At 44.2% G+C, this 26,533-nt stretch overlaps 1 long non-coding RNA gene across 6 annotated transcripts in view; it reads right to left on the minus strand.

Annotated features, from left to right (window-relative positions):
- LOC110256790 overlaps window positions 1-25,875 on the minus strand; it is a 471,534-nt gene extending 445,659 nt beyond the window's left edge. For 4 of the 6 annotated variants that reach the window (XR_002338779.1, XR_002338781.1, XR_002338778.1 and 1 more), the window contains exon 1: window positions 23,039-25,875. This is a non-coding gene — a long non-coding RNA (uncharacterized LOC110256790). The remainder of the gene's footprint in view (window positions 1-23,038) is intronic. The other 2 variants (XR_002338782.1, XR_002338783.1) reach the window with 1 other exon arrangement.

Consider the following 26,533-nt stretch of genomic DNA (forward strand, 5'->3'; position numbering starts at 1 on the left):
GAACATAGGTCCAGTTCTCCAGGTACTCAGAGCCTGAGGGAGGGGGTTACGTGGAAGGAAATGGACAATTGAGATACAATGGGATAAATGCTAAGCTATGGGAGCTGCTAAGATGAATATTTTGGTGAAAGAAGTAAGAACCGGGAGAGAATGACATCTCAGCAGGGTTAACCAGGTGTGAGAGGAGAGGAACACCCGAGGCAGTGGAAAGGGCACATGCAAAGGCTTGGAGGTGAGAAAAAGCAAGAAAGGATGGGCTCAATGGAGATAGACAGCCAACAAGGTCCATGTGCCACAGAAAGGTCATCCAGCCAGAACACAGGAGATTGAGAGATTCATAGATCATTAGGTAGATAAATAGATAGGTAGATAGATAGGGCAAGATTGACAATAAAATTCAATCACTATTGAGAGGTCAACTCCAATAGCCAAATCTAAAGAAGTCAATCAGGCCCCCAGGTGTTCTTGCTCAATAAGGACATATCACCTTTATTAATTACTTACTATGTGCCACACAATGGGCTTTGAAGGTATTTACGTTTCAGCCCTGAGATATGGGCCCCACTTTTATCCCCATCATCCGGTGAGCCAAATGAGGTTCTAAGGTGCAAAGTGACCCCCCTAGGTTCATAGGACCTAGTCACACAGATAACTGAGCTTTGGACTCAGGACCATGACAGCAATGGAGTCATCCTGCAGCCCGTGAGGGCAGGCAAAGAAGGGAATGGAGGGGGAACGAGGAAAGTGAGTCAATTTATCCACATGCATGTCTCCCTGGCTCATCAGTACAAATGAAGCCTTGGATGGAACCAGTACAGGTAATTAAGGTGGAATGAAGGTGGGGACGGTGGAACAATGGGGTGCATTCTCCACCACTTGGGGCAGGGTGGTTACCATGGAGACCAATCAAGGTGATGGGACCAGAGATCAAAGGCCTCCCCATGATTTTCTCCTCTGTTGAGTTGAAGGATCAACAGTTGCAGCTCCTGGAGAACCAGAAAACACAGCTAGTTGTCCCAGCTAGAGGACAGTTTCTTAGCATCTGCTTCTGAAGTTGGGACATAAGATAGGGCCAACAGGGGAATATTTGTGTCATTCAGTGATTTTTTTCATTACCATTAATTTTCTTTATGCCAAGTTTATTGTCAGAAATTCCAACGATAGATACAAAACAGATCTGTGTTAAAAGAAAAATTCTTTTCCTTCTCATTGAAGCCTCTGATCATTAACTCTTCCTAAAAAGACACAAGAAATTGAAAACTTTGCAGGGCTCCCTGGGCAACCTGGGTACCTCTTGACAAGGGAAAAAAGGCATCTTCACTCTATATCCCTCTTTTATACATTCTGATTTTTTAATTTAAAGATATACATAAATAAAATAATAAATATAATTTTTAAACTAAAATAATATGCATAAAATTTAACCATCTTTTAAATAGGTGGTTATGTCTTCTACAGAATTTTTTTATTTGTATATAGAAACATAAATATGGAATGTAGACAATTGCTCAGCAATGAAAATCTGTCCCATCCTGTAAAAGATTTGGTGGAATTCCCTAAAAGCACAATCTATTTGGCACAACACTGTAAATCAACTATAATTTAATATTTTTTTTAATTGTGGTTGCCATGGGGGAGAAGGGAGGAGAGTGGGATAGACAGAGAGTTTGGGGCTAGTAGATGCAAACTGTTACATTTGGAATGGACAAGCAATGGGGTTCTACTGTAAAGCACAGGGAACTATGTCCAATCTCTTGATAGAAGATAGTATGAAAAAAAATGTACATATATGTATAATTGGGTCACTTTGCTATACAACAGAAGTTGAAAAAACAATGTAAATCAACTATAGTTTAAAAATAAAATAAAAGGGCATGATCTATCTATTACCTTTCTATCAAAGAGAGCAGATCAAAATGTTGCTGTTCCAGTTCTCTGCTTCCACCTAGGTCTCTGCAGACCAAAAGGGAGCAGAGTAGCTCCCTGGGGACTTCAACATGAAGTCAACTCAAAGTTTGAACATTTGGACAAGTGAGTCAGGTGGCCTAGGACCTGGTGTACAGATGCAAGAGGCTTTTTTTTTTTTAGAGTGTAGTTGATTTACAGCATTGTATCAATTTCTGCAATACTGCTATATAGCATAGTGACCCAGTCATTTACATTCTTTTTCTCTTATTATCTTCCATCACGGTCTATCCCAAGAGACTGTATATAGTTCCCTGTGCTGTACAGTAGGACTTCATTGCTTATCCATTCTAAATGTCATAGTTTGCATCTTCTAACCCTAACCCCCTCATCCCTCCCACTTCCTCCCTCCTCCCTCTTGGCAACCATGAATCTATCCTCTATGTCCGTGAGCTCCTTAATCAGACCCCCTGGGCTCAAATCCAGGCTCCATCCTTTACCATCACAGTATCTCAGGCTACATCTCAGTGCTCTTATCTCTTAAGAGAGCATCAGACTGCCTCCTTCATAGAATATTCCTTGAGGAGTAAATGAAAAATCCATACATAGCACCTAGGCTGCTGCCTAGCAGAAAACCTAAGTGCCCAGAAAATGATCCACATTACTGTCATTATCATTGACTTATTATTATATCCTCTGGGATGACTATTCACTAAGCCCCTCTCCTCTAGCCACTCACTCGAAACATGTTAATTGAGTGCCTAGTAAGTGTCCAGCTAGAGTTGACACTACACAAGGGGGAAAGCACACATCAAAGGGAAAACCTCCAGCCAGCGTTGTCTGCTGAGCCCAGGGTTTCACTTCACACCTCTGAGCCAGAGCTGCCCTAAATCAGGGCCCTTCCAAAGAGAAAATAAATAAATAAATAAATAAATAAATAAATAAGCAAGCATACCTAGAGTTCAAAGTCACTGAGGTGGCTCCAGAAAATTAGGACATAATATTTGTCTGAACAGGGAACGTTTCAAGAGAAACTTTAAGGTAGGGCTAGGGAGCACTTCCAGAATACAGTTTGTTCACACTGCCTTCTAAACCAATGAGCCACCATAGGGCAATAAGGCTTTAAGGTTTACGTTAAATTGGAATAGTACCAGTAGCAGTAGTAATATTAGCTATTATTTATTAGGGGTTTGCTATGTACCAGACTCTGTACTAAGAGTGTACCATGCATCATCTCATTTCATCTCCAGATAAGCCAAGAGATATGAAGTGGTAAGATCTATTGGATACAGATGAACCATCAAAGACTCAGAGAGGTCAAGAGGCTTGCTTGAGGTCACACAGCTAGTAAATGGCCAGACCAGGATTCTGACTATAAAGAACATGCTCCAGAGCTCTTTGCCACCCACAAGTCAAAGAGCAAAGACTCCTCAAACTTGGGAAGGCTTTGAACTTCTTATCCCTTCTCTAAGCCCCTACAAAGGCCACCACAAAGAGTATTGGCAGAAAGAATAGAAGACCAGAAAGTTCAGTGGTTAACTCCCCTCTGGCTCTGCTCTGGGACTGTGCACACAGGCTAAGGAAGAGGGACTGTAGAAACCTGAACATTTAGCACGAGGACCCGAAGACAATGGATGACATTGTAGGCTGAGGCAGCTGAACCTGAGAACCCTGGGGACCTGGCCACATCTCTCTAATCGGATCTGAAAGCCACATTCCTACAGTTCCCCCAGGTTGCGGCGAATTCCTCAGGCTTATTAAATAGGTACGACTCGTCTTTTTGATATAAAAACAATAGGCTGTGTGCTGGGCCCGGCTGAGACCTAACAGAAAATAAAAAGTCAGCAGCACAAAGCCTATCACCTCCAACACACATCTGGAAAGCATTTTCTATTGATATAAAAATGGATATATGGATAGTGCATATGTGTATTTATGAATCTGGTGTATTAATCACTAAGGTCACAGTGAGAAAGGGCCATTCTTACTCCGAAGCCAGCCCCCATGATGAGCTTTCAGATGACTTTAGGGTTGACTTATCCCAAATGAGGCCAAAACATCATACACACACCCTCTCTCCACCAATCATGTCTCCAAAACCCAACCAGAGTAAATACCGGCTAGTGTTCTCTGGTGTCTTAGAGCAGATATATTCAAAAATAGAATATGTTTGTGAGATCTGCTGATTCTAGCCCCTTCTAATGAGAGCTCTTACTTGACCGAAAGCCAGGTTTCTTGGAAAACTACATTTTGTAAGAAAGCTGGTTGATTTGCATGGCTTCATTAAAACAGAAAATACCACAGGAGCAGATGGTCAGAAAAAGAGGTTGGGCTATAAAGTTGCAAGTAAAACAAAATTATTCTTGTGAGTCTTCTAGAAGTTCTGCTGACCTAGGATAAAGGATGATGGGAGTAAACGAAGGTTTGCAGGGTCTTCTAGCCCATCACTTTGTTTAAATACTACTAGGTTCCATTTGCTGGACAGCTGGAGCTTCAAGTGAAAAAAAAAAAATGGTGAGGGAGTTTCTGCTGTAGTGCAATGAAATCTGAGGTGTCTCTGGAGCGCTATGATGCAGGTTCAATCCCCAGCCCGGCACAGTGGGTTAGGGATCCAGTGTGGGTTAGCAGCAGCTGCAGGGTAGGTCACAACTGTGGCTCAGATCTGATCCCTGGCCCAGGAACTCCATACACTGTGGAGCAGCCACAAAAGAAAGAAAAAGGAAAATGATGCAATATCTGAGGTGTTCTTGAATAGTGACTGGGTGATGTCTGAGAAATTCATTTAGGTAGATGTGTGGTATCCTTTGGAACTGCTTTAATCATTTAAATTCAGTGGAGCTACACAGCATACACAAGTCTCAAGGAACAGACTCTAGAGTAGGAAGCAAGAGAGTTAATATGATTCAAGAATGCCTGAAATTTACTTTGGGAGGGTGGTGAGGCAAGAAGGTAGAGACCTTAAAAAGAAACGCAGTCATTCTTCAGAAAAATAAAACCAATGTACATTGAGAGACTGACTATGTAACCTACTATACATGTTAACATACCATGAACAAAGCAATCTTATGGTCACAGAGAAATGGATTTTTAAATCAAGCTGCTTCTCACATGAGCAAATTTATTTGGTTTGTTCTACGGTAAAAAGCAGCAAGAATCTGTTTAATAAAAGTTGGTTACTGAAGCAGTCAGGATGGGCCAGGTTGTGCTGCAGTAACAAACAATCCCCAAGTACCTGTGGATTAAATCAACAAAGGTTTATTTCTTGAATTATCTACATGTTCTTTTGAAATTAACTGGAAAATCTTCTTGGCATCAACCACATTTAGGAATCCAGGGCTGAGACAGGAAGTAGAGAAGTAAAAAATCACTATCAAAAACATAATAGGTCACTATCACACAGGGAAATCACATCATCATGTATAGGCCAGCTATTAATGCTTCCACTGAGAAGTGATGTGCATCACAGCCATGTTCTCTATAATAATGCTATATAATGGCTAATGCAAGTCCTATGGCTACTTTAAGGAGCTGAGAATGCATCCTACCATGTACTCAAGAGGAGGGGGAATGCGAAATAATTGGTGGGCAACCCTTATTTAAAAAAAAATAAACAACAAAATAATTTATCAAGAAGGTGAGATGGTAAAACCACAATAAGAATCATGCCCTAAAAAAAATAAATAATAATTTTAAAAATTTGGAGTTCCCACTGTGGTGCAGCAGGTTAAGGATTCTGCCTTATCTCTGCAGCAGCTCAGGTCACTGCAGAAGTTAGGGTTCTACCCTGGCATGATGCTGTGGGTTGAGGATCTGGCATTGCCACAACTGTGGCGTAGGTGTGGTTTGGATTCGATCCCTGGCCTGGGAATTTCCATATGGCATGGGTGCAGCCAATAAATAAATAAATAAAACAAATAAAGTGAAAAATTAAATTTTTTTTCTAAGAATCATGCCTAGCATTTACAGAATGTTTTACTTTCATTGATATCATATTTTAAACCTCAAAGCAATATTTCAACATGGCAATTTTTGTGTCAAGGAACAAAAATTCACTAAAGCTAGCTCAATTAAAATGTTTCATGTACTCATTTAGGAAATATATTCCAGAGTTCCCATTATGGTGCAGCAGAAAGAAATCCAACTAGTATCCAGGGGGATATGGGTTTGATCCCTGGCCTTGCTCAATGGGTTGGGGATCCAGCATTACCATGAGCTGTGGTGTAGGTCACAGACGCGGTTTGGATCCTGTGTTGCTATCGCTGTGACATAGCTCCGATTTGACCCCTAGCCTGGGAACTTCTATATGCCATGGGTGTGGCCCTAAAAGCCAAAAAACAAAAACAAAACAAAAAAACTAAAGACAAAAACGAGCAAAGAAATATGTTCCAAACACCTACTATGTGCTGGTAGTGGTTCCAGGTGCTAAGGATATAGTCATAAACAAGACACATAAAATCCTTTAGTTTTGACAGTTATGATCTAGTGATGGAGCTATATAATAAACCAATAAATGAATAAATATAGAATATAATTGTGATGGACAGACTCTAAGTTATCCTTTCCACGATTCCTGCCTTCCAGTATTCACAGCTTGTGTAATTCCCTCCCCATTCATGTGAACGGGACTTGTGACATGTTTCCAACCCATAAAATATGGCATTCGTGGTGGAATGCCATTACTGTAACCTCACATAAGATGGTCTTGCTAGCTGACTCATTCTAAAGACTCCTCACTGGCTTGATGAATTAAGCATCTGTGTCAGTCAACTACAGGCAATCTCTAGGAACTGAGTGGCCTCCAGGTGACACTGCATAAAAAGCCAGGGCTCTCACTCCTATGACTGCAAGGAATTTAATCATCCCAATAACCTTAGTGAGCTTGGAAGTAGATGCTTACACAGTCAAGTCCCCAGATGAGAACTCAGCCCAACCAACACTTTAATGGCAGCCTCTAGAGACCTTAAGCAAAAGACTCAGACTCCTAGAACCAAGAAACTGTGAGACAATAAATGTGTGTTGACAGTTGCTGGGCGGGGGAGAGGGATGAACTGGGGGTTTGGGATTGGCATATGCACAATGTGATATGTGGAATAATTGGCCAACAGGGACCTGCTATTTAGCACAGAGAACTCCACCCAATATTCTGTGATAAACTACATGGGGAAAGAATTTGAAAGAGAATGGATGCATCTACACATGTTACTGAATCACTTTGTTGTACAGCAGAAATTATCACAACACTGTAAGCCAACTATACTTCAATACGACTTTTAAAAATGAAAAAAAAAATGTGTGCTCTTTTAAGCCACTAAATTAGTTATTTGTTTTTACACAACAACAGAAAATCAATGGAATAAATAGTAATGAGTGCTACAGAAAAAAAATAAAGTAAGGTAAAGTGAAGGTGGAGGGGTCTTTTATGGAGTTATCCAGAGACAGCCTCTCTGTTTAGGAGACATTTGACCACAGACCATTAAGAAGCTCTGTGTAAAATTTGAAGGAACAATGTTAAGAGGAAAGAGAAGGACAAACACATGGTTTCATTACAGAAGAGAGGGGTTGGTATATTTGAGAAATAGCAAGGGGGCAAAAATGACTAGAGCCTGTAGTCAAGGAAACCATGATGGGAGCCAGTAGGTTGGTGGTCAGATTATCCAGTGCTTTGTGGTTCATAGTAAGGACTTTGAATTTAATGCTAAGAATATCAGGAGGCAATTAAAAGGATAGAATAGACTCTCCTCTCTTTTTTTTTTTTTTTTTTTGGTCTTTTGTCTTTCTAGGGCCGCACCCGCAGCATATGGAGGTTCCCAGGCTAGGGGTCTAATCGGAGCTGTAGCTGCCAGCCTACACCAGAGCCACAGCAATGGCCAGATCCAAGCTGCATCTGCGACCTACACCGCAGCTCACAGCAACTCCAAATCCTTAACCTACTGAGCGAGGCCAGGGACAGAACCCGCAACCTTATGGTTCCTAGTCAATTCGTTAACCACTGAGCCACAACGGGAACTCCTAGACTCATGTTCTTAAAGACATGTCTTTGGCTGCTGTTTTGAGAAAGAACAGAAAAGGAGGAAAGAAGGAAGGTACGAAGACCAGATAGGAGGCTATTGTGGTCTTTGTCTTTGTAAAATGCTGGTGGCTTGGACTGGAGGAGTAGTAGAAGTGAAGAGAAGCCATCATACGTGGGGTTCAATTTTCTGTGGCTGCTTGCTTCCCACAATATGCCTCTCAACTTTCAGCCACATTGGGAGCCCCAAGGTCAACCTCCGTCTCCTCAGCCCAGCAAGATAGCCAGTTTCTGCTCATCTTTTATCCCTCTGCTCCACGAATTAACCAAAGAGTCTTTAGGAAAAAGGCTACGATGGAGTTAAAGACCTCAGTATGCGTTCCTTCTCCCTGTAGCATCATATTCTGACAAATTCTATCTGTGCCGGTGCATGCCAATTCTTGCAAACAGTTGTTTCATGTGTTCATGTCCAGCTTTTCTCTGTGTTTTTGGAGGAGGGCTATTTTAATACAAGCTGCAATGGAACTGGCTTTTTCATTGAAGTCCTTTCCCACGCCTGTTTCAAATCAATTCCTGTACTGTAGTGGTTATGAACCCAGACTCTGGAGCCAGGCTGCCTAAATTCAAATCCAATTTCTGATACCTTCCAGCTCTTCGTCTGAGATGAATCACTTAAACTCTCTGCGCCTCAGTTTCCCCATCTATAAAATTAGAAGAAAAATAGTTCCTACCTCATGGAATTTGAGTGTTAAGTAGGACGACACACATAAAGCATAAGATGCATTGTCTAATACATAATAAGTATTAATATGCATCTTTATTGCTATTACTTATCCAATAGATGGGAAAGTAAGACCCATCCTAACATGGCAAGTTAATGGCAGAACATAAAACTCAGGTCTCCCACAGTTCAGTCCAAACAGACAGAAAAAATATTGGCATGGAGAGAACACCCATAAGAATGTGAATTCCCTGGAACACCCATCAATATTATTGATACAAAGTAGTTAACCTCTTTGATGACCTTTCTCTAAGACAGAAAATGGTGATGGTATAGGAAACAAAATAGGTATATTTTTCTGGAGAAGAGATGAAGGAAAAATCTAGAGCATAGGAGTTCAGACTATGGAGGGACTCTGATTAATCAGCATAGCAAGGAGTGCCCATCACAGCTCAGTGGTAACGAACCTGACTAGTATCCATGAGGATGAGGGTTCGATCTGTGGCCTCGCTCAGTGGGTTAAGGATCCAGCATTGCTGTGAGCTGTGGTGTAGGTCACAGACATGGCTCGGATCTGGCGTTGCTGTGGCTGTGGTGTAGGCCAGCAGCTGCAGCTCCAATTCAACCCCTAGCCTGGGAAAATCCATATGCCTTGGGTGCTGACCTAAAAAGACAAGAAAAAAAAAAGGAAAAAAAAAAGAGAAAAGAAAAAACAGGCATAGCAAAACATGCATATATTTCCTATGTTGTCATGGCCTGCACTGGGAGAGTCCATTTCCCCTGACTTTGTAAAGATTACCCTTAAGCTTTGCCTTAGACCCGGAACACTGGAAGGAAGATGGGTCCAGGAGGGTTCCCATTTCTGTGTACCCTCCTAGGTGCCCAGCTCCCCAAACCCTCTGAAAATAGGAGAGATCCATCCTCTAAGATTGTTTGTGCTACTTCCCATCTGATTCCACCCCTCTGCCCAGCAACGGGGAAACAGGAGGCCTCCCAGCCAGAAACTCAGGTGATGCCAACGCCATTCTGGCACCACTCACAGCTCACTCCGTAGTCCTGGGAAAATGACGGAACTCCCCAGCACATTCATTTCCCTGTTGCCAGAAGAGAGACAATAAAATCCGCTTCCCAGCGAGCCAAGGGAATTAATTACTTGAGCGTTTATTAAGTGCTTTGAAGATGCAATGTGTGAAGTGTTCACTTTTTCCCTTCCTTGCCCTCAGGTTTTCCTAAGCAGGACAAGAAGTCACTAAGAGCCAAGTCCACAGCTTGCATGGAAAGTTCAGGACGCTTCCTAAGGGCACAAGCGGCATATTAACTTTCACTTGAGTTTCAGCCTGTGCAGCACGAGAGATGAAATGAGTTTGCAGAAACTCTCACAGCTTGGCCAAATTCCCCTCCAACAGCAGGTCGGAAACTTTCACAGAGCTGCTTCCATGTCTTCGTTCATTTACTCAACAAATATTGATCAAACACCTTCTATGTGGCAGGGATACTTTGGGGCATGGGGAACACAGTAAACAAACAAAAACATCAAAAATTCTTTCATTCTAAAATTTATAGTCCCCTGGGAAGTTGTGGGGTGGGAGTGGGGGCACACAATAAACAAGAAGGACAAGTAATATATAGTCTGCGATGGTTAAAAGTGTTAAGAAGGAAAAGAAGTGAGAGTGGTAAAGAGGAGTTGCCATTTGATGATGGACCTGGAAGATGACATTTGAGTAAAGACTTGGAAGGAAGGAGGGAGAGAGGGAGGGTGGGAGCCAGGGGTATTGTAAGAAGAGAGTGTTCCAGGATGAGGGAACATCAAGCTTCATTCATTTATTAAACAAATATTTATGTACAAAGGTGCCGAGGCAGGAGCTTATCTAGAGTGGACCATGGAGAGCAGTATGGCTAAAGTAGAGGAAACTAGGAGAAGAGTCAGAGGAAATAAAGACAAATGCGCAACTGGGGAGGGGAGTTGTACAAGTAACGGAAACCCTGATAGGTCATCAATAATTTGGCTTTAATCTGAGGGTAGTATAAACCCACTGGTGGTGGATGGATTGGATGGATGAATAGATGATGGGTGGATGGATGAATGTTTAGATAGATGAATGGAATGGAATGGATGGATGTGATTTTCAGATTCTTGGTTGCAAACAACTAACTGAAGCAGAAAATGAATGTTTGGCGTCTATAAGAAAAATCTGAGAGGAAAAGTGACACTGAGTATCTTTTCTTTGGCCCTCCACACCCAGTCTCTACCAATCTCCATTCTGCTCTCTGCCCAGGAGACTGAACAGCAATAGGCCAACTCAATGTTTTTCTCTTGCTCTGGCATGAGATCAGAGGGAAGGGTGGAGTTTGTTGACAAGTATTTATCCTCTGGTCCCTTCCCTGCCAGGTCATCACAGGTTGACTGTGTCCCTCACCAAGGCCACTGCTGCTGTCAGGAGACCTCTCCACACACTGTCTCTGGATTCTGAAAACTGCTTCTCTCCCCTCACCCCTTCATGCTGAGGGATGGTAATATATCCAATTCTAGACATAATTGAACCATTCCTTTCCCTAAGTACAGCCCGTGGTTTTGCTCATTGTTTCTTTGTGAAACTCTCCTCAAATTCCCTCATTTGAAGATAGCACCTGTCTGTTGCTGTTTCCTGTTCCTGTTGATTTATTTACCTTTGCATGTGCCTAGTGCCCAGCTTGGTATCCATTATGTTAGAGGAATAGATGGGTAAAGAATGGATGGATGGATGGATGGATGGATGGATAGATGGATGGATGGAGACAAAGACACAAGGATGCATAAATGCATGGGTCTGACAAGAATGGTCAGGATTCTTGGTTCCAAACAACGAACTCTAATTAAAAATAAATATTCAGGGAGTTCCCGTCGTGGCGCAGTGGATAACGAATCCGACTAGGAACCATGAGGTTGCGGGTTCGGTCCCTGTCCTTGCTCAGTGGGTTAACGATCCGGCGTTGCCGTGAGCTGTGGTGTAGGTTGCAGATGCAGCTCAGATCCCGTGTTGCTGTGGCTCTGGCGTAGGCCGGTGGCTACAGCTCCGATTCAACCCCTAGCCTGGGAACCTCCATATGCCGCGGGAGCGGCCCAAGAAATAGCAACAACAACAACAACAAGACAAAAGACAAATAAATAAATAAATAAATAAATAAATATTCAGGATCGTGGCTCACTCACAGAATCTACAAGAGTAGAGGGTGAGAAACAAGGGATGCTAAGGAGGCTGAAATTCCAATGTTTGTCACAGCAAGAGCCCCATCTCTCACCATCACCATCACAGCCCCATGCTCCTGGAACAAATGCTAAATGTTTCTATGACACTCCAAGATTTCTGTCCTAGGTAACATATCTAACTGGCCCAGAACTAATCTCTTGACATCCTACTTTCTAGGGAATGGAGAGAAGGAATCGGTTCCTTTGATGTGGGTACGAGAGACAGGGACTGCCTCCCACTGATTTTGGAATTTCTCCCAAAGAAGAAAGATATTTCAATGTTAAATAGAAAAAAAAGAAAAAAAAAAAAAAACCCAAACATACAACCTAGTGAATAACTAGTCCTGAACTTGGCTAACACATGTAAGTGGTCGTGTATCTAAAAGAAGATAAAAAGAAGATACAACAGGATTATAAGGCTGTTCTGACCCTCAGCAAGCTTTCATACTGGTGGCTCAGAAAGAGTAAAGTCAGAAGAAACAGGCATTAGAGATTTAAATAAACCTGGGGCAGCATTTCCAAAAATGGACCTCTAGTAAACTAGTGCCTTGTGCTACTCTGGGAGGTGGGGAAAAGGCTCCAGGATCAATACTGCATTCTGGACACCCCTTAGAGATTCACACTAAGCATTAACACATTAAAGGCTCTGAAAAGTCTTGCAGAATTGTAAACTTCTGTTGGTCTTTCTTTCATTCCAAGCTGATTCAGCATGGAATCATTTTTCATATAACAGCCTGGGGGCCTTAGGCATTTATAAAAGGAACACTCTTATCAGATGTTGGGAGAATATGGGAATAATATGGATGTGGTGATGGGGTGGAGCTCTTTGGAGAAAACTTCATTTTGGAATATCATTTTTCAATGTCATGGAGGGATGGGTGGAGATAGAACCATATCCTGAGAAGATCCCGGTTGATAGGGACATTGATATTTGAGAAGAGGCAGACCAGGAGATTCTGGAACAGGGATATGCAAGGTAATGCTCACCTTCCTTCTTGACCCTATATGCTCATCTCAACTGGTGAGTTCAGGGGAGCTTGGTAAGAGAGTGAGCTCCCCAAGGCTAGTCTATTCCTTGTGAGAAATGCAAGCAAAAGACTCAACCAACAGGAGTCCAGCACAACTGCTCCTGTAATCTCAGCTTGTTCAAACCGAAAGAACATTCTAGACAAATCCAGAGGGTCTCAAAACCAGAGTCCTGTAGGATTTGAGAATTCTGTCATCACTGATTCTACCTAACCCACCCATGGAGAAACATGGGTTAAACATGACTTAAAATTAAACAGGGTTCCTTGACTATAGAATCTCTCATGCACAAATGATCTTGGTCAATCTTCAGGGTGGGACTAGAAGATGCACTATTTCCCAATATATTAGACTAATGAGTTCCTCCCTTTTTTAAAGGAGTATCTACCAGAACAAGCATTCCCTGGGATACACTTTAGAAAACCAATCATGAACCAATTCCCTCCTTTTTCAGAGGGAAAAACCGAGACCCAGGGAGGAAACATGAACCATGAACCTTCCTAAATTCAAACATCAAGCAGAAGAAAGCCCAGAACTCAGGAATCCCATCTCTTTGCGCCCATGCTGCATAGTAAAGAGGCCACTGTTCAATGGCCTTGGAGCCTGACTCTAAGAAATGAAAGATAAAGAAGGTTTGGGGGTGTCTTTTTTTAATGGCCACGCCCAAGGCATATGAAAACTCCCCAGCCAGGGATCCAGCTAAGCCGCAGCTGTGACCTACATCTGTGGGAATGCTGGATCCTTCAGCCCACAGTGCCAGGCTGGGGATTGAACATGAACTTTCGCAACAACCTGAGCCACTACAGTCAGATTCTTAACCCACTGTGCCACAGTGGGAACGCCAAGAAGGTATTTTTATCTTTCACTAAATATTTATGGATTAAGTGCCTGAAAAGTGCACCAAAAAAGTATATTTTTTTGAAAGGCAACAGAATTTGGAAAAGTTGCCAACCAGTGTTTAAAATCTAGCATAGAGGGAGTTCCCGTTGTGACTCAGTGGTAACAATCCTGACTAGTATCCATGAGGATGCGTGTTTGATTCCTGGCCTCATTCTCACATTAAGGATCCAGCTATGCCATGAGCTGTGGTGTAGGTCACAGACACAGCTCAGATCCCACACTGCTGTTGCTGTGGCTGTGGTGTAGGCTGACACCTGCAGCTCCAATTCAATCCCTAGCCTAGGAATTCCGTATGCCATAGGTGTGTCCCTAAAAAGACAAAAAAAATTTTTTTTAATTAAAAAATAAAATAAAGTCCAGCATAGAGGAATTCCCTTGTGGCCCAGCGGGTTAAGGATCTGGTGTTGTCACTGCAGTGGCTCAGGTCACTGCTGTGGCACAGGTTCCAACCTTGGCCTGGGAACTTTCACATGCCATGGGCATGGCCAAAAAGAAAAAAAAAAAATCCAGCGTTAAAAGGAGAGAAGAAATGTTCGTAAGCATGTGGCTATTGAGAATAGACAAGTGTAGATCCCCACACAAGAGGGATGATTAAAGTTTTAGGAAGGTGGAGACAACCAATTAGTTTTCTCAATAGGACCATCTCTATCCCCTGCCCACCAACTCCATTCCCAAAGCCACTCTTTTTCATGCAGATCCTCAGCATCTCTCCCCCCAGGGCCACTGCCATGGGCTCCAAGCCATCAACACCATCCCTGCCCAAGGTGCCTCACTTAAGTTCAAATCTCATTACATCGTTCTGCATGACTTCCGAAGCAAATGCCAAGTTCCTTACTGAAGACTACGGGCCTCACAGAGACTTCAAGCCACGTCTTCCATCACTCATCCTCTCCTGCCCTATGCTAGGACTTTCTCACTGTCTCCCAAACTCCATCCACTTTCAGAGCTCCTCCCCTACCTGGGCCTTTAATATGCTTTCTGATCTGCCCGCAAGATGTGCCTTGATCTTCAACTGGAGAACTCTTCATCCTTCACAGCCCATCCCAGATGCTTTCTGAGATCTCAGATGCTTGAAGTCTCGCCACTGTCAGTGGGTTGGCCCATAGCAGAGTCTCTATTATATTTATTTGTTCATGAATTTGGGGACTCATTCAATACCTGTTGTGTGCTGGTCACTGTTCCAAGTGTGGGGGCCACAGAAGTAAATAAGAGAAACGAGGTGCCTGATCTCATGGAATTTTAAATCTACTAGAAGGAAGAAGATCAATCAACCAGTAAGCAATTAAATAAGCTATTTCAGTCTCAAAGCAAAACAAAACAAACAAATCAAAAACCTCAGCAATCACATTGTATGTAGCTGATGGATAGGGGCTGCCTAACTCTGCCCCTTCTCCCGGAAGGGCACCTACAGGACAGACTAGCAAGCTGGGCCTCAGGACGAGGCTAATCTGGGAGCTAGAACCTGGGTTGGTTTGTGCCAGAGCCTGGGCTAAGTTCTTTGGTCCTCTGTTCCTCCAGTCCCTCTCCTAGGGCAGAAAATATCAAGGTTAATGTGGTCATCACTAAACCACAGGCTGGGGCGGAGCTGAGGCCAGGGATCATGATTATTAAGCTGTGCCTGATGCAGGGATGAAAGGTAGTCTATTAAAAAACTAGTACTATGAGGGTAGAGATGGGTCAGCTCCCGGCTTTAGCCAGTGGCTGGAGGCATGGCTGGGGGCTCTTCTACATGAAACTGTCATTGCAGAGTCAAGCTATGATTAATCAGTTCTGTCATTAGTCCTTCCATAACCAACTTGCCAGGCCTTCACCAGGAGGACGGCTCTTAAAAGCACCTGCCCCAGCACTGTGAAGGAAATTTCAGCATCTATAACCCCAAGGGTCCCCAGCTCCTGCCTACCAATCCAGTTTCTCTGGATGTGCAGGAATGGTATACCTACTATGTGCCAAGCTGCTCCTCCATTTGGTATGTAATATACTGGTGTTTCTTTTTCTTCCAGTCTTATTGAGATATAATTGACATAAGCATTGTATAAATTTAAGATGTATGGAGAGTACCCTGGTGGCACAGTGGGTTAAGGACCGAGCATTGTCACTGCTGTGGCACAGGTTCGATTGCTGGCCAGGGAACTTCCACATGCCATGGGTGTGGCCCCAAAAAAGTGTAAAGTGTTCAGCACAATGTCTTGACTTAGAAACATCATGCAACGATTATCACAGTAAGTTTGTGAAGATCCAGCATCTCATATGGATACAAAATTAAAGAAATAGGAGTTCCCACCGTGGCTCAGTATGTTAAGAATGCAAGTGCCATGGCTTGGGTCACTGTGGAGGCTCAGATTGGATCCCCAACCCAGCAACAGAAGGTTAAAGGATCTGGTGTTGCTGCAGCTGTAGCTTCAATTCAATCCCTGGCCCAGCAACTTCCATATGCTACAGGTGCAGCCATTAAATAAATAAATATATAAATAAGGAGCTCCCATCGTGGCTCAGTGGAAACAAATCTGACTAGCATCCATGAGGACACAGGTTCGATCCCTGGCCTTGCTTGGTGGGTTAAGGTTCTGGCGTTGCTGTGAGCTGTGGTGTAGGTCACAGACGGGGCTTGGATTCTGGCATGGCTGTGGCTGTGGTGTAGGCCAGCAGCTACAGCTCCAATTAGACCCCTAGCCTGGGAACCTCCATATGCTGTGGGTGCAGCCCTAAAAAGACCGAAAAAAAATAGAAAACAAAGTTTCCTTGTGATGAGAACTCAGGCTTTACTCTCTTAACAACTTGCATATGTAATACACAGCAGTCTTAATTACACGTATCATGTTGTACATTTAATAGACTATGATAGTAACAACCCTGAAGGTTCAGGGCTCTTGCCCCTATTCTGGACCTGGAGGTCAAGAAACTGAAGCCCAGCTGGGGTGTAACCAAGCCAGAATTCAGACATCAAATCTGAAGTTCTTCCACTATGTTCCACCTCTTCTGAGCCTTTTCTCACACACCTTCTCCTGACCAGTGAAGATGCTTGAGAGGCAGCTGAGAAAGAGCAGAGAAACCATCACTCAGGAATCTTGTCTTCACATGTTCTTCCCTCCCCTCCTGCTCTCTCTAATGGGTTCATCTTTGCTTCTCCAAGGACCTTCCAGCTCCTCTCAGCTGTCAACATCACACATCTTTCTCAAAGACATAGTGTGATAGGATTTTATCAACCCTCAGAGAAACAGCATTTTAGAGGGCATAAGGGTTGAAAAGAAGGTATCTTAGTATAGATTCAGGAAATGGCAATCTTCTTCCAGCTTTGATGGTCCCGAACTAAAAACTCACCTAGCATTTGTGCCAAGGCTGCCACATCTATTGGGAATATTCGACCTTAAGAGTCGTGCTGCCTGGGGTTGTTGGACCTCCTACCTGTCGAGAAGCATAACTCAGTTTTCCCATCTGTAGAATGGGAACAGCTAACTTCCTTAAGATAAAGAGCAGTAAATCGAACTCATGTTTCCCAAAGGGGAAACACTGGGGAGAGGGATAAATTAAGAGGTTGGGATTAACACACTACTATGTATAAAACAGACAAGTAACAAGGACTTACTGTATAGCACAGAGAAATCTACTCAATACTGTGTAATAACCTGTATGGGAAAATATTCTGAAAAGGGATGGATGTATGTATAGGTAAAATTGATTCACTTTGCTGTACACCTGAAATGAACACAACACTGTAAGTCAACTACACTCCAATAAAACTTGAAAAAAAAAAAAAGATCAAGAGCATTAAAAATGCTTGAATTGCCTCAAGCTGGAGGTATTTAGCCATGGCTTATCAATTCATTCATTCAATAAGTATTTTATTTTGAGAACCCACAATACACCCAGTGCTGCTTTAGGCCCTAGAAATAAAATCAAGAGTAAGATGTATCTGTGTATCTGTGTCAGGAGAACCCCTAGCTTCATCGATTCGAGATTCTTCAAGAGTTCTGTGAACCAAAACACTGCAGTAAATCCCTTCTGATCCACAGGTGTTATATGGATCCCTGGGCAACGTCCTCCTGCCTCTATTTCCCCATCTATAAAATGGGATTAATGGCAACCCCCCAAGGATAGCATCAGATTAATAAAATGAAGACACCAAGGTGCTTTCAGCTACCTGAAAAAGGGAGAGCTAGGCACTGTGGGGGCTGAGATGTGGCTGCTGCCGGCAAGAATGTGGCTTTCCCTCCTGCTCCTAAGAGCCCAAGAAATCTGAAAGGACACTGCGGTTCCCTGGGGCGAAGCCTGAATGGGCATTGGAAAGGGGCGAGATCCCAGAGTTACAGACCGAAGGGGTGAGGGGCGATGTACCGGCGTTTACCTCCGGGTCACTGGTTCCAACGCAGGCTGGCAGATCTCAACTGAAAGTTACTGCCATCTGCTCCGTGACCTCAATCCATTTGCTACCGTGCACACTGCAACTGGCAGCCCCAGCGGGCAGGCTGGCACTGACCGAGGCTGAAAATGGGTCACTCCCAAGAGCCCCAAGGGCTGGCCTGGGCCCTGGACTGGGGCAGGGGGTGAGCAGGGAGGGGCCTGGAACTCTCCAACTAAAATAATAGCTGGAAGAATAGCATGGGTGAATGTCTCGTCCACTAGGAAACTTTCTAGACTCCACCTTCCCTCAGCTCTGGATTCCCAGTTAGGTCACGCTGCATCATCCCCTCCATTCACAGGAACTAGATGTCAGATAAACCACAGCAAAGCATAATGGGGCATCTGGTCAATTTCACAGGACAATAAAATCTGTTTATTAAGAACCTACAGTGTGCCAAGCAGGGGCCTGGACTCATGACCTGTATCACCTCATGCAAACATCAGCCCAAATCCAGGAGCTACATACCCTTGCTTTCAACTTACACACAGGAAAACAGTGGCTCAGAGAAACATGGAAATTGCCCCAAATCGCTCAGCCATTGGTGGTGGGCCAGGACCTGAACTCAAGAAGTAATTGTTTGATGGGTACAGAGTTTCAGTGTGGGATGACAAAAAAAAAAAAAAAAAAAAAAAAAAAAAAAAAAAAGTTCTGGAGGGAGTTCCCATTGTAGCGCAGGGGAAATGAATCTGACTAGGAACAATGAGGTTGCAGGTTCAACCCAGGGCCTCACTCAGTGGGTTAAGGATCTGGTTAAGCATTGCCATGAGCTGTGGTGTAGGATGCAGACATGGCTCAGATCCGATGTTGCTGTGGCTGTGGCATAGGCCAGCAGCTGTAGCTCCGACTGGACCCCTAGCCTGGGAACCTCCATGTGCCACAGATGTGGCCCTAAAAAGTCAAAAAAAAAAAAGTTCAGGAGATGGATGGTTGCACACCATGTGACTATAGTCAATGCCACCAAACTGTTCTCTTAAAAATAACTTAAATACGTGTTCTCATGGTGGTTCAGCCGGTTAAGAATCCAACTAGTATCCATGAGGATACAGATTCAATTCCTGGCCTTGCTCAGTGGGTTAAGGATCCAGTGTTGGAGCTCCCACTGTGGCTCAGCGGTAACAAACCCAACTAGATCCATGAGGACACAGGTTCAATCCCTGGCCTTGCTCAGGGGGTTAAGGATCTGGCATAGCTGTGGCTGTGGCCGGCAGCTGTAGCTCTGATTCGACCCCTAGCCTAGGAACTTCCATATGCCATGGGTGCAGCCCTAAAAAACCAATAAATAAATAAACTTAAATGGTAAGTTTTGCTATGTGCATTTGACTGCAATATGATTTTTTTTTTTCATTTTATTTTTTCATGGCCGCACCTGCGGAATATGGAAGTTCCTGAGCTAGGGGTCAAGCCACAGCCACTGTAGAAGCAATGCCGAGTAGTTATATTGTGCGCCACACAGGAAGTCCTGCAATATGATTAAAGATAAAAAAAGGGTAAGGTGTACATTCCCTTGGGACTCAGCAAATCCACTTTGAGGTGTGATTGTGAACAAGTGGAAACACACATGACAATCTTTAGGGGATAACTAAGTGGGATGTATTCATTCCATGGAACTCTATACAGCAGCAAAAATATGAAGGGTCTGTATTACTAACATGGACAATCTCTTAGAGATAATGTTACTCAAAAAAATGTTGCAGATTTATGCAGAGAATATGAGTTAATTTATGCAAACACACACACTCAAAAGGCACCATTTATTTTCTGTGGGTGTATGTGTATAGCCAATTGTGCTTGTTTTGAAAACATAAATTTGTTCCATCACGATTGATATATTTGGGAACCATCTGAGCATAACCAAATTTTGTGTTTGCTCATGCATGATTTCATCCACAAGGAACACTGGGTCAATGCAGAAAATTGCACCCAGCTGAACTGACCACAAGGAACACACAAAACAAACACCCCCCAACTCTTCCAGCTGCCTCACCGAGTTATGCTGCTGTGAGCCTCACCCACCCACACCTGGGTTACAACTTTCTGATTTGAGAAAACCTCTTTCTTACCCAGTCATGAGCTGCAACACTTCTGATGCCACTTCCACAAGAAAACTTCAGGACTTTGCCAAAGTCAAGTTTCAGAGTTATTCTTGCAATTAGGTATTTCTTAACCACTTAACATCTGTAAAACTGTGCTATTGTTCTAATTGGTTTCCTAATTTATTGTGCGTTACTGACAGTTTCTGAGCATTGTCCTCTTAGCCCTATTTTTCTCATAAACCCTGTGGTTTTTATTGTGTGATTTTGCATAACAGTGATTTTAGGAATGCATAAGTCCCATTATGGCAGAATTGACTCCACATACATTTTTTCTAAAGATGTACATATAAAGATATATAGATGATAAAAAGATATATATGATATATATACACACACAGACACCCATGCACTCATATGTGTGTGTGTATAAATAAAATCAAAAGTGATACATTGGTAATAGTGAATTTATCATTGGGGTGGGGAGGTTGGAGGAAACAGCTAAAAGGACTTTAGTCATATATATAAGCTTAATTTTTTTACATGTTACTAATTTTATTAACTGTGTAAGTATTAAAAAAAAAGTTCAGGAGTTCCCGTCGTGGCGCAGTGGTTAACGAATCCGACTAGGAACCATGAGGTTGCGGGTTCGCTCCCTGCCCTTGCTCAGTGGGTTAATGATCCAGCATTGCTGTGAGCTGTGGTGTAGGTTGCAGACTCGGCTCAGATCCCGAGTTGCTGTGGCTCTGGCATAGGCTGGCAGCTACAGCTCCGATTCGACCCCTAGCCTGGGAAACTCCATATGCCGAGGGAGCGGCCCAAGAAATGGCAAAAAGACAAAAAAAAAAAAAAAAAATTCATGGCTCAGTGGTTAACGAATCCGACTAGTATCCATGAGGTGGCAGGTTCAACCCCTGGCCTTGCTCAGTGGGTTAAGGATCCGGCGTTGCCATGAGCTGTGGTGTAGTTTGCAGACGCGGCTTGGATCCCACGTTGCTATGGCTCTGGTGTAGGCCAGTGGCTACAGCTCCAATTAGACCTCTAGCCTGGGAACCTCCATATGCCAAGGCAGCGGCCCAAGAAATGGCAAAAAGACAAAAAAAAAAAAAAAAAAGAGCCACAGCAACACGGGATCCGAGCCACGTCTGCAACCTACACCACAGCTCACAGCAACGCCGGATTCTTAACCCACTGAGCAAGGCCAGGGAACAAACCTGCAACCTCATGGTTCCTAGTGGGGATTCGTTAACCACTGCGCCACGATGGGAACTCCCAGCCTTTTTAAAAGAAGGTAATCCTGTTACATGTTACAATATGGATGAACCTTGAGGACATTAAGCTCAGTGAAGTCAGACACCAAAGGAAAAACACTGTATGATTCCACTTACATGAGGTTCCTGGTGTCATCAAGTTCATAGAAACAGAAAGGAGAATGGTGGTTGCCAGGGGATGGGGGGAGGAGAAATGGGGAGTTAGTGTTTAATGAATACAGAATTTTCGTGTTGCAAAATGAAAAGAGTTTTGGAGACATGTGGCACAAGGTGACGGTACTTAAAACTGAAAATGATAAAGATCATAAACCTTTTATTACAATTTCTTACCAACATTACATTTTTTTAAATTAAAAAGATCTACAGTAACAAACCAGTATGCCACCTGAAAAGTTTCATCAATAAAGCAACATATACTCAGGCTACCCAAAAAGATATAGAACAGCCCCTTTCCTGAAGCTTCTAGAACAATATATGACCCTGCAGGAAAACAAGCCTGCTGACTCTGGTGCACAGCTCCTAGGGCTGGTCGGTTGATTGATTGGTGGAGGCGTGAGGCCCCACCCAGAGGCTTAATATGAGACGGGAGTCAGGAGGGCGCCATAAATAACACGTTAACCACCATCTCTTCACCAAGCCAGACATCCAGCAAAGCACTCTGTCCTTTGTCCCTCCAAATCTGCTGTGAAACCAGATCCTGCCTGTCCTCCACCAAGAAGGTGCCCAGAAAATCTACGACCGGGCACACAAGCAGAAGGAGAAGCATCTTGTCCCAAGGGCTGCAGGTCAGCCAGGGCCTCCAGGCTCCGTCCCATTGGCCACCCGCACATGCCCCCGGTGGCCCTGCCAGCTGCTCCCAGAGAGGCCCCAGGGATGAAATAGCACGCCTGCGTGCGTGTGTGCTGCATAGCGGGAGGACGATTTTGGCAGGCCTGTGTGGGAAGCTGGCGGAGCACCTGCCTCTGGTGTTCAGGGGGGCGACCCTCTGAGGGGCCCCCTTGGCTTTTCCGGGGCCCTGAGTGATCCTCAGACGTGCCCTGGGCCACCGCCACCGCTTTCAGTTGCAATCAGAGTAATGGCCCGCATCTCCCCACACTGATGAGCGGGTGGGTGGAGGAGACAGTATCTCCAAGCATGTGTGCTTCCAGCATCTCTGAGCCGCCAGGAGAAGGAGAGCGAGCTCCAGCCAGCTCCATTCTTGCCAAAGAAATGCTGTCTCCTCACTCAGAAACCCCCACCCGCCCTTCCCCACCACTTGGCCCTCCAGACTCTCAGACAAGCTTCAAGATTCAGCTAGAGCCTCCTTCTCCGGGAAGCCTTTCTGACCCACGCTCTCCCACCTCTGCCCCCAACCTCCCATAAGAAGCCTTTTCAACTGTATCCCCTGTGCCCAGCCCACTGCCTGGCACAGAGTCAGCCGGTTAAAGGAAGCGAAACAAGATGAGAAGGAAGATGAGGTCTTTTTGGAGCCAGGAGTCAAGAGCAGGAGAATCTCAAAGCCGGAAGAGGCACTGGGGGGCAGGGAAGAAGTCCTCATTTTCTGTGCTGCTTACCTTTTCCTGAGAATCTGATCCAACGCCATCTCCTGAAAGGCACATGCTCCGACACACACACCAAATGTCCAGGGACTATTCTCACAAAGTTAAACACAGAGGTACGTATAATCCAGCAATTGCACTCTGAGTTATATACCCAAGAACTGAAGGCAAGCGTCCACACAAAAACCTCCGTGTGAATGTCCCTAGATGCTGGAGAGCACTGAAACTGCTAAACTCTGCAGTAAACAAATTTGGCGCACCTGCAAAAGCACAACCACTAAGAGACAGCTTAATCATGACCTGCACCTGATTTTGCTCATTAACCTACCTCCCCTTCCCTAATAAAAGTCACAAGGGCTAAAGCCTAGGCACCTTTGTTCTGCAGAACAGAGTGCCTCCTGGTCCTCCACTTTCTAGATGTAAAGGAGTCTTGTGTGTTTTCTTATATCGTGCCGTCCCTCCTCCAGGATCTCCTGTTGCCCTGCAGCACTGGACGTGGCACCTTGATGTATTATTCATAATAGCCTAAAGGTGGAAATAACCCAGAGGTCCATCAACTGCTGAATGGATAAAGGACAAACATAATGCAGTACAGCTAGACCATGGAATATTACTCAGTCGTTAAAAGAGATAAAGTACTGTTAGGTGTTACACCATAGATGAAGCTCAACAACATGATGCTAAGTAAAAGAAGCCAGCCACAAAAGGCCACATAGTGCATGATTCTATGTATATGAAATGACCAGAATTGGTAAATCCATAGTGATGGGAAGCAGACCTGTGTTTGCCAGGGGGTTGGGGGGAGGGGTGTGGCTGCTTGAAAATATTTGGATCTAGATAGAAGTGGAACTAGACAGAGGTGGTGGTCGCACAACTTTGTGAATGGATGAAATGCCAATGAATTGTTGGCCTTAAGATGGTTCATTTTATGTTATGTGAACCTTACCTGGATTGGAAAAAAATTCCAGGGACTTCAAGTTCATTCCCAAGCCAACCCCCATCATCCTAGACCCCTAGATGAAGAACCCAAAGTAACGTCATTATTTTTCTTTCATAATTGGAGATTTAAAGCCCAGAGAGGAAACAGAAATTGCTTCTGCTCTCAGATCTGAAGCCAGGGGCTCCCAACTCCCCATCCGGTGCTGTTTTTACATCTTTCCAGGGCTTCTTAGCCTCACATGACTCTCAGACAGCTGTGTTTCCCTGCATGTGTTTTCTCTCTCTGAATCTCGGTTTCTCCATATATAAAGTTGGCTATTAGGAAAAGACATGATACCTATTATCATATGATATATCTGGGTTAAGCAGTAATTTTTATTCCAACAGTTGCTATTTTAACACATACTAGAAAAAAAGACGATAAGCAAATCAAACCGTAAGTGATACAGACTAAAGGATGTGTGTATAAATGTTTTCTTTTCAACTTTTCATGAATGCTTGTTTTCCTTTTTTTTAAAAAAAAAAGGAAAGAAAGAAAAAGAAATGCTGCGTTCGTCACACAAAAGCCAGAGGGCCTGAATTTGTCTGCATCCTTTTGTTAGTAAGGAAATTCATGCTTGCTAGCCTTAAAATAGATGTTTATTCTTTTTCAAGTGAGTCAGTTTAAAGGAAAATATTAAGAAAATAATCCTACAGGTGGTGTAATCATGGAAAAAAGGGCTAAGAAAGAACGTGACTAATTGGAGTTTGAGACTGGCTGAATGGCAGCTGTGACACTCTGCGACCCCGTGACAAGCCCTGGGCTTCCCCTGCTCCTACCATGGCTATTTAGGGTTCCAGCCTAAAACACATCAGGCGGGATTGGGGATGAGACAGGTGGGGCCATAAGAGGCTGTCTTTCTCTGGCAAACATGCAAAGCTTTGTCTCTAAACAGCCCCATACTCCCTATGATGGTTGGTTAAAAACATTGGAACCCATCACTGAGCTCCCCACAACCACTCTGATGGTCCCCTTCTTGCCTCCCAGGATACCTGGACCATGAAACCAACCTCCAATGCCAAGCAGTGGGCCCACTGTCCTGTGGAGAGAGGACCTTAAGAGAAGGGCGTAGGTGTATCCTTTCTGGGAAAAGTGTCTACACGTAAACCCTGCCCCGCAAAAGCCTTTAATTGAAGCCCAGGGGCATACCTCTCTGATGGTGGAATTTGAGGCCATGTGACAGGTGGTGAGAGGAGGCATTTTTGAGCCATGGGGGCCTTGCCAACATCTTCCAAGCACACCCCTGAGGCAGCTGCCGGCTTGTCCCACATTTGGACGAGCACGTGGTCCCTTTCCTGGACGAATTCATCTCTGGAGTGGACAAGTTCAGCCTGGCTGGGTTGGCTGATAGCTCCTAGGTCCTCCAAAAGTTACCTTGTCATACAACCTCTGTCATCCACAGGCTCAACCAAGCACTTGATGTGGCTGAAAGAACACAGACCTTGGAGACAGCCAGACATGAGTTGAAGTTGGGACCCTCTCCACGGCCGTGGGGCTGTGTGGCTATGGGTACGCCCCTTCACCTCTCTGAGCCTGGGGACTCCTCATCTCCAACTGGGGGTGAGTAATTCCAACCTCGCAGGATTACACTTACCATGTGGTAGGGGCTCAATAAGCAGTATTAGTTTGAGGGAAATACGAATTCTTTTCTAGGCAGCACCCATTGAATGATATGGCTGGGGGACTAAAAATAGACACAGACCAAACAAAACATAATCTATGTGTGTGTGGGTGGGTGTGGAGTTAAAGAGAGATAGAAAAAAAAAAAATGGATGGATTAGAGAAATACTTTTTTTGTGCTTTTTGGTTATTGAACCGGGCAACGGTATTACTCCAAAAAATGAAATTCAAAGCTATGTGTCACGTGGCCTAAGGCCCAGGTCACCTCTCCCCTGGAGCATATCCCCACCCCCACCCCCTGACCACAAACAAGGACATCTCTTTGTCCCTCCTCTGAATTCAGTTTGCAAAAGAGCCCGAGTGAGAAGCAAAAAGGAGGGCAACTTTTCCAACAGGCTGTGAGATTTAGCCAAGCAACTGGTCTCCCCATCGCTAATTAAGTTAATCCAGGGTTGTCTTTTCTTTTTCTTGCCCGATTTCCTCCTGTGGAATCAGCAGGGACATTCGAGAGGAATGTTCCTGGTAACCCACCAAGCAGGCCTGCTAACTTCAGCTGACAAAATACAGTAACGCCAGAGAGGAGGGAAACTCCCTGCACCCCGACGCCCCAACACACTCACACACAAGTCATAAAAATCCCGCTTTGTTTTGAGCTGACCATCCAGTGCGAGAGCCAGGGTAAAAAGATCTACTTTCTGGGGCTTCATCCCCGCCCCCGCTCCATCTCCACCGTCTCCACACCCCGCCTTCCTATGTTTGGGCCGAGCTGATCTGTCATAACATTGTGTCTGTTTACCCAAAATATTTCCACTCAAAATGCTTGTTTCTTCAACCCGACTGACATGTTGATACAGCTCCTGACAGCCGAGTGACTCGTACCGAAGTAAAATGTTAAGTAAACACATTTGCAT

Source organism: Sus scrofa, chromosome 14 (assembly GCF_000003025.6).
Source record: "Sus scrofa isolate TJ Tabasco breed Duroc chromosome 14, Sscrofa11.1, whole genome shotgun sequence".
Taxonomy (NCBI): domain Eukaryota; kingdom Metazoa; phylum Chordata; class Mammalia; order Artiodactyla; family Suidae; genus Sus; species Sus scrofa.